The following is a 9010-nucleotide window of genomic DNA, read 5'->3' as shown; positions in this document are numbered from 1 at the left end:
TCGTACCAGTTTATACTCCCGCCAACAGTATATAGAAGTTCCTATGTTTCTGCTGACATTTGGCATCATCCAGCTTTTTAATTTTAACTAGCCATATAGGCATAAAGCAGTATCTTATCATTCCTTCAATTTTCCATTTCCCTGATTACCTTTATTTTGAGTATCTCATGGTATGCTTATTAGCATTTGGGATTTATCTTTTGGAAATTGCCTGTTCATACCTTTTGTTGATTTTTCTACTGGGATTGCTTATTGGCCTTCAGAAATTTCATATATATTCTACTTAACAGTCCCTCATTGGTTTTAGACACTGCAAATATCTCTGTCCACTTTTTTAGCTGTCCTCAAACAGAAGTTTTGGATTTGTTGCACTTCCTCTGTTTGCCTTTATCCATGCCAAACAGCACTATAACCCCTTTTACTGGCTTTGTTGTAGTTTACTAAGTGATGTGATAATGTCTGTTAGATGACTTGTTCTCTGTTCACTTGCTCTTCAGCTGTTGTACATTATTTTTTTTCTGAAACCAGTCAACTGTGCAATCATGTGTTTAGCAAAAATCAGAACCGGAAATGGCAGGCCTTATTTTATAACAGAAAAACTGCAACTAATCAGGAACATTTGGGACTTCAGCACATTTCCTTACAGTTAGGCTGTTCACATGTGGATAAGATGTAGGGTTGGGCTAGAAGTTACATCCCTCTCATTTCATGGCTCTCTTTGGGGACCTGCTGAGACATATGAGGGCAAGTGACAAACAGCTCTTTAGCCAAGTAGTGTGAGAGCAGGTGGGTCTAATATCATGGGGGTATTTTGAGGAGTGAGTGTTCACTGAATCATACAATGTGAGAGCTGGAAAGGACCTCTGGGATCATCCAGTTCTACCCTCTCATTTTACAGATGCAGGAACTGAGACCTGGGGAAATAAAGGGGCTTGTCCAAGTCATTGGGCTGTCAGTGAATTGCCGAGACTAGAACACAGACCTCTTGACTCCCATTTTGTGTATTTCCATTTTTCTGCCTTCCCCACAAGGATGTCAGAAGTCTTTTTTTTTTTTTTTTTTTTTTTTGGAAGGCTCTGGATCAGAGCTGGAACTTAATCCAGGAAATCAGATGCCTCCAGAATTTGGACCCACCCAACCTCTCCAGCCTCACGTCTTGCCATTCTAGAGTAGTCTGTCTCGTTCCTCCATTGTTCCATGCTCTACTCAGCTCTGAGCCTTTGCTCAGCTGCGGTCATGCACCAACATGCCTAGCATTCCCTTCCTTCTTCTTCCTGCCTGTCTCACCTTTCAAGTGCTCCTCATTTGAGTCTCAGTCCTACTTCCTCCATGCCACTGCCAACCAACATTATTATCTCTCCCTTCTTTAGATTTTCATAACGCATCTACACAAATACAGTGGTATGCTGCTTTTTCCTGCAGTATTCCTGTTGTACAACTCACTCAGCAAGTCATTCAATGTCTCTGTGCCTCATGTAGTTTATTCACACACACAAAAAAGAGTTGATCAAGATCATTTCTGAGGACACTTCTATATCTAACATTCTACGTCTCCCTAAGATTTTAAACTACTGAAACAAAGGGACTCTGCCTTATATTTCTTTTCTAATTGCCTTAGTCTAGTGCTTCTCAATGGGGGACAATTTTGTTCTCCAGGAGACATTTCACATTTGGGGCTATTTTTGGTTGTCATACTGGGGCAGGGAGATCCTACTGGCATCTAATATATAGAGGCCAGGGATGCAGCTAAATATTCTGCAATGCACAGGACAGCCTCCCCCTACCCTCCAAATGGATTACCTAGCTCAACAGTTCAGGCAAGGTTGAGAAACTTTACCTTATTAGTCTCAAACCCAACACCATAGACACACATTTATCTCTCAGTCAAAGACAAATGCCCTCATAAAAAGGATCCCATCAGATATGGAGCTGCCATGGGGGTGGGGGAGAAGAGAAAGTAGTGAGCACTTATGCGAAACTACTGCTAAGTGAGAGGAGAGAATCTAATTTTCGTTAGTCAAGAGGGAGAGGAGAGACTACAGTAAAGAAGGAAATGCTGGATGGATGAAAACTGCAAGCTGAAAAGTTCTTTACTTTGTAGGAGGTGTTGATTTAAATAGCCCATCTTCTAGACATCTCTGGGGGACTACATGCAATTGTGGTAAATAGTGGTAATGATAATATTGGAACACATGAAGGAAACTTCTGGGAACTATAATGTATGTTGTCAAGAAGACGTGTGTTTATAATATCCTCATTCTTACCTTCCCCTGAAATAAAGTCTGGCTGATGAAAGGAGCTTTAATTTATAGATGAGGCAAGGAAGTTGGTTCCAGGGACTCTGAACTGTGGCATCCAAACAAAATTACAGCCTCTCTTTCTAGACCCTTACTCAGGGTTTTCTGGGGTTAGGGATGATGAATGACTATTGCTTTTGGTGTCTCCTCCCAGCCTTTGCCTTGGCTGTGTTCTCCAAATTCTCCCTCATCATGCCATGTTTGTCGTTCTTTTTAGGTTGCAACATACTAGAAAGCCAAATAGTTATTTCTTTGTCACCCATGCTGCCTGCTGTCCATTATTAAATAAATATAATAAGAAACACCCTAGGGGCGCCTGGGTGGCTCAGTCGTTAAGCGTCTGCCTTTGGCTCAGGGCATGATCCCGGCGTTCCGGGATCGAGCCCCACATCAGGCTTCTCCACTAGGAGCCTGCTTCTTCCTCTCCCACTCCCCCTGCTTGTGTTCCCTCTCTCGCTGGCTGTCTCTGTCTAATAAATAAATAAATAAATCTTTAAAAAAAAAAAAAAGAAAGAAACACCCTAGATATATAAAATAGAGAGCTCTCCAGGAAGTTGGGATGCGGGGGGAGTCCTTGACCTAAAAACTCTTGAGAGGGACATCATTATTTTCAATCTCATATCTCAAACACTTGGCAGGAGATTGCGTTATTAGTTCTCCTGGCTACCAGAGGTATCTGGCAAGGTTTCTGTTTAGATTTCGCTTGGAGAAGAAATGCTTAAGTTAAACATTAAAATTCATGAGAATATTTCAGTTCCTTATAAACTCTTCTGATCAGTCACTTCAAGTGAGGTGTCATTTGTGGCTCCTCACTGAGGAAAAGCTCTCCTGAGGGGACTTCCAGCAGTTCATTTTGGGAGATTGCTGAGTCTATGCTCACGTGCTATGCCTTGTAAAACAGGTTGAAAGATGTATGTTAGCAACATTCATGAAATATTTTTTTACGGTTTAGGTTCCTCTCTGTTGCATAGGATTATAAACTGGATCCATGGAAAAAATGGGTGCTTCTCATTTCGTCATGCCTGAGTTTTACTTTTTTTCTCCAGATTTTCTAATACAAGAAAAATCAAGTCAGAGAATTGAGGCATCTCTTTCTCTTTTTAAAACTTTCCTGTAAAGGTCTTTGGGGAAATATTCGGGGACAAAGACCGTCAGTGTAACCAGTGCTGAGCTCTATGTATAATTGAGACCTGATAAATATGTATTACTGCTGCTGCTGCTGTGTTGATAGTTTGGTTCTTTGTTTTTTTGGGTTTTTTTGGGTTTTTTTGGCAGATGAATTCATGACTTGTTATAAAATGATCTGGAAAACACATAGGAAGGAGTTATGAAAAGATAAAGCCTATAATTGTGACCGCACATTTTTGTGGCCCAATCATCATTTCTATATTAGTCTGGAATTTTGGGTTTTGCATTCATTCTTCAAGGTTGCCTCTTTCACTTTTCTTCCTGCTTTTCCTGTACACCAAATGCAACTGAGTGTAAGAAACTTGAATTACCACCATAAGCCCCTCTGAGATTAATGCATGCATTGGTGGGCCCCCATTTGGGATCTTTTCCCTCTTCCCCCTTTTGTGATTATTTTTAAAATGTGATGCCAAAGAATGTGTGCAGCTCTTTGTTTGGTTTCTGGTTTTGCTTTCATAGGTCTTTCATGCTTACTTGGCTGGGTGCAGCTGAGACGGGTTTTACAAGAAGCTACCAATAAAGCTCAGAATGGGAAGAGATGAGTAAACTCTTACTCTGAAGCCAGGGTTTGTGGAAAGAAACGAAGGGAGATCCCCTTTACACTTTATGAGAATGCATAGTTTAGCAAGGCTCAGTTTGAAAGTGCTCCTGGTCCCGTATAGGACGGCATGGCTCAGCTACTGGCTACCTTCTTGTACTAATTAGGAAATTGGTTTTGCTCACCAGTTGATTTTTGAGCATCTCACTGTGATTCTGCTCTTTCTGTGAATATGGAGGGTAACAACTTTTGCAAATAACCTGAAGAAGCATGTGGTAGGCAGTTTCTCACATGGGCCCTAAGACTCTGCACCTCTCCCTTCCATGTGGATGCTCTGTGTGATAAATATTTAGGACTTATGGGGTGCCTGGGTGGCTCAGTCAGTTAAGTGCCTGACTCTTGATTTAGGCTCAGGTCGTGATCTCAGGGTTGTGAGATTGAACCCCATGTCAGGCTCCACTCTCAGCAGGAAGTCTGCTTGGGATTCTTTCTCTCCCTCTGCCCCACCCCCCCTTCCTCTCTCTAAAATAAATAAATAAATCTTAATAAATAAATAAATAAATCAGTAGGACTCTGACTGTGATGGATTTTACTCCGTGTTAGGATATCTTATATGGCACAGATGACTTTAAGGGAAATTATTTGGTAGGTCAGACCTAATTACATGAACCTTTTTTGGTTTTTTTAAGATTTCATTTATTTTTTTAAGAGAGAAAGAGAGCATGAGCAGGGGGAGGGGCAAAGGGAGAGGGAGAAGCAGGCTTCGCACTAAGCAGGGAGCCTGACACAGGGCTTGATCCCAGGACCCTGGGATCATGACCTGAGCTGAAGGCAGACACTTAATGGACTGAGCTACCCTAGTGCCCCAGCATGAACCTTTTAAAAACAGAGAGTTTTCTTGTTGTTTGCTTGCATTTCCCCAGCCAGTTGCAGAAGAAGGAGGCAGAGATTTGAAGCAGGAGACAGATTTGATGTATTTTGACTGACCTGAGAATGGAGGGGGCCACATCATAAAGAATGTGGGTGACCTCTAGGAGCTGAATGTGGTTCCCAGCTGACAGACCTCAGCCTACAGCCATAAGGAAATGAATTCTGCCCAAAAGCAGAGAGTTTGGAAAAGGCCACAAAGTTCTGGATGAGTGTGTAGTTTCACCCCACACCTTGGTTTCAGCCAGGTGAGACCCTGAGCAGAGAATCTAGCCACAATGTCCAGACTGCTGACCTGCAGAAATTGTGAGATAATCAGTTTGTATTGTTTTCAGCCACTAGTTTTGGGGCTTAAACTTTCCGTTCCACATAACAATGGAAAACTAATATGAAGGAAGAGAAAGCCTTTGAGATAAGAAACCAAAGTAAAACCAGCATGCGTATGTTTGGTTTTAGAACAGTTACTGTGATGGTTAATTATATGTTTCAAATTGACTAGACTATGGTGTCCAGTTAGTTGTTTGATCAAACCCTAGATAGATGTTACTGTGAAGGTATGTTGTGGATGCAGTTAACATTTATAACCAGTTGACTTTGGGTAGAGGAGATTACCCTTTGTAATGTAGGTGGCCTCACCCAATCAGTTGAAGGCCTTAAGAACAAAAACTGAGGTTTCCCAGAGAAGAAGGAAGTCTGCAAGTGTGCAGCATTGAAATCCTGCCTAAGTTATGGATTTCAGACTTGCCAGCCCCTACAATACCATGAGCCAATTCCTAAAAATAAATCGTTACATGTATCCTATTGGCTCTGTCTCTTTGGAGAACCTTAACTGATGCAGTCATAAGCTAAGGTGCCTTTAGGCGCCATGCAGATGGATGAGATGTACTGGGCGCTAATTTGAAGACAGCATGGGTACTTATTCAAAGGCAGCAGCTCAGATGCAGTGCCACAAATTGTAACTGCCAACAGCACTGATGTTTTCCAAAAGAAGCCAGAAATCCAGAATTTTACTCAAAATTGCCTGAATTCTAAATGCAGGTTACTAATTCAAAAACATATTTTTAAAAAACATTGAACCTACTACAAGGAAACCATCAAACATCCAGAATATGGGTTGTCCTGTAAGACACATCATCCTGGTTCCTTCTATAAGTCAAAGTCATTAAAACAAAACAAAACAAAAACAAAAAAAACCAGGCTGGGGGACTGTTGTAGATGAGAAAGATTAGAAGACACTTGGCAAACCTGACAACCAAATGCAATGAGTGTCTTTGGAGCCGGTTTTGAAGAAAATCACCCATAATAGACATCTTGGGGACAGTTGTGGAAGTTTGAGTATGGACTGTATATTAGATGATATTAAGAGTTTCTATTTAACTTATTTGGGTGTGATAATGGTGTTGTGAATATATAGGGAGGTTCTTAAATTGTTTTAGAGATACATGCTGAGATACTTAGGCAGGAATATCTGTAATTTATTTAAAATTCCTTTCTCTCTCTCTCTCTCTACACACACACACACACACACACACACACACACACACACCAATTTAATCTAGATCCTGGGTATATGTGTTCTTAAAGCTGCTGAGTAGACCATACATAATATGTGGATGCCACTGGGGTCCCAGTTTACAATTGCAGCCTATAGGGTTGGATCAAAGAACTGCAAGTCATTTGCAGGTTAACTAGTCTTCCCTAACCATGCTTCTATGATGGTGGTATGGCCAGCCTATCATTGTGTATTTATGTATGCCTCTCCTTCTAGACGTGCGTTCTTCTTGGGCTGCAAAGGGAAATTATTGACCTATGTGTTCTTGGGGTCCATGCATAAGTGAGTATTTCTGCTGAATGGATAAAGTCCAGGAAATCTGTAACACTAATCATAGCAAGACGATAATGATAGCAGCTAACATTAATTGAGCCTTTAAAATGTTCTAGGCTAAGAACCTCACAACAAGCACATGAATTAGATGCTAATCATAGGAGCAGTTGGTCCTCTTTTACTAGTGAAGAAGGTGAGAACCTCAGATGACTGGAAATTTGCTCCAGGCCACACAGCAAGACGTTGAGGCCAAGCAGCCTGGCCCTGGGGCCCCCTTTGGAAATAATTCCCCTTCATGCTTCTGAAGTCTCCATAGCTGTCTGACATATAAAAGTTCACTAAAATAAGTCTTGAAGCGTTCTGTGTGGCAAACAAGGGAACTTCAGGAAGGACCAGCCATGGGAGAAAGGAGGCTGCTCCATGGCACCCTGTGCTCCTGAGCAGAGAAGCAGCTTCTGTGGATTCCACACAGCTGAGACGTGGATGCCAGGAGCTGGCCACCCAGAGGCCTGTGTGACTTCAGTGGGCAGGAAGGATGAGCATGTGCAGGGAGGAGCAGCCAGAGGTCAGGTGGCCCTTGATGCCTGCACTCTGGGGCAGCCTGACCAGGACACGGGTCAGTGAGCCGCCTCCCTTTCCAGAGCCCCAGGTGGCTGCCATCCTGCTTTCCTCTAATGGTCCTGTGGCCTACCTGGGCCCAGGGATGGGAAGGTTGGGTAGATGGCCGGGGGCGGGGGGTGGGGGTGGGGAGGTCCTGGCCCTACCGAGCGTTAACTTCCAAAGAGAACAGCTCTGGTGTCTGCCAGACCTCCCTGGGGGATCCCTAGCAGGTCATCTCACTAGGAAATGGGAGTGAGACTAATTGGGATGATTTCACCACCCCAAAAACCACCCCCAGACACATTTTAAAATCATGCAATATGTATTTCTAGAGATGTTTGTAAATAGGGCAAATCTGTTTAAATTTTTTTGCAATTGGCTGGTCAAGGAAGAGAAAAAATGTAAAAAGAAGTGTAAGGGATTAGAATTTCCACCAAGCTGTCTGCTGGATATGGTGTCCTTCACCTTGAAACCTTCATTGCTGGTGGAGCTGATACCCCATGGTGACCCTGACCCCTTCACCCTGGGTCTCTGATGCTGCAAATATGGTTCCTTGTGTCCATCAGTTCTTCCCCATCCCCTTAAGCCCTGTGCATTCACCTGCCCAGAATACTGTTAGCAAAGATCCTTACACAGAAGAGGCACATATGGCGATTTCCTTTATAAATGAATGAAAATTTATGCATTTTACACTTGGTTTGGGCTAGACTAATATATTAGTGTCCTACTGCTGCTGTTATAAACAATTCCAAATTTAGTGACTTAAAACAGCGTAAATTCATTATCTATAGTTCTAGAGGTCAGAAGTCCAAAATCAGTTTCACTGGGCTAAAATCAAGGACTTTATTTCCTCTGGAGGCTCAAGGGTTGGGGAGAATCCATTTCCTCACATTTTCCAGTTTCTGCCTGCTTTCCTTGGCTCTACAGCCCCTTGCTCCATCTTCAAAGCCACTGGAGTAGCATCTTCAAATCTCAGGCTCTAACTCTCTGCTTCCTTCATCGCATTTTCTGCTCTCAGAACAGACAGTTCTGCCTCCCTCTTATGAGGACCCTTGCGATTATATTGGGCCCACCCAGTTAATCCAGGATAATCTCAACATCTCAAGATCCTCAACTTAATCACATTTGTGAAGTTCCTTCTGCCATGGAAAGTAACATTCCCAAGTCCTAGGGAGTAGGACCTGGACATCTTTTTTTGGGGGGTGGGTGGATTATTCTAACACAATTAAAGTTTGGAATAGACAGTAACTTTAAAAAAAAAGAGTATTTATTCTTTTGCTTGGGATCTATTTTCAGATGTTGACAAGTCCAGCTGACTTTTAGTTACAGCCTAAACAGATCTTTTCATTCAGCACCACGTGCTCCCTAGTTGTGGTTAACTAGTTGCTTGTTAACTAAACATTTTTTGTTTTTGCTTGTTTTACCAGAACTGCTCTTTCCAATTTCTAAGCTTTAACCTACTCCTCCCCCACTCCCATTATAAACTGTCTTCCGGTATTTTTCTTTTTTTTTTTTGCAAATTTTGGGGACAAAATTAAGAATTTAACTACTTAGATGAAATAGTAGTGACCGTTTTAAAAGTATATAATCTGTCAAAGGCTAAAAGGCTGAAAGACCCATGCCTAATAAAACCTG

Source organism: Ursus arctos, unplaced genomic scaffold, assembly GCF_023065955.2.
Source record: "Ursus arctos isolate Adak ecotype North America unplaced genomic scaffold, UrsArc2.0 scaffold_3, whole genome shotgun sequence".
In the NCBI taxonomy this organism is placed as follows: Eukaryota; Metazoa; Chordata; class Mammalia; order Carnivora; family Ursidae; genus Ursus; species Ursus arctos.
Note: the sequence above shows the minus strand (reverse complement) of the source record.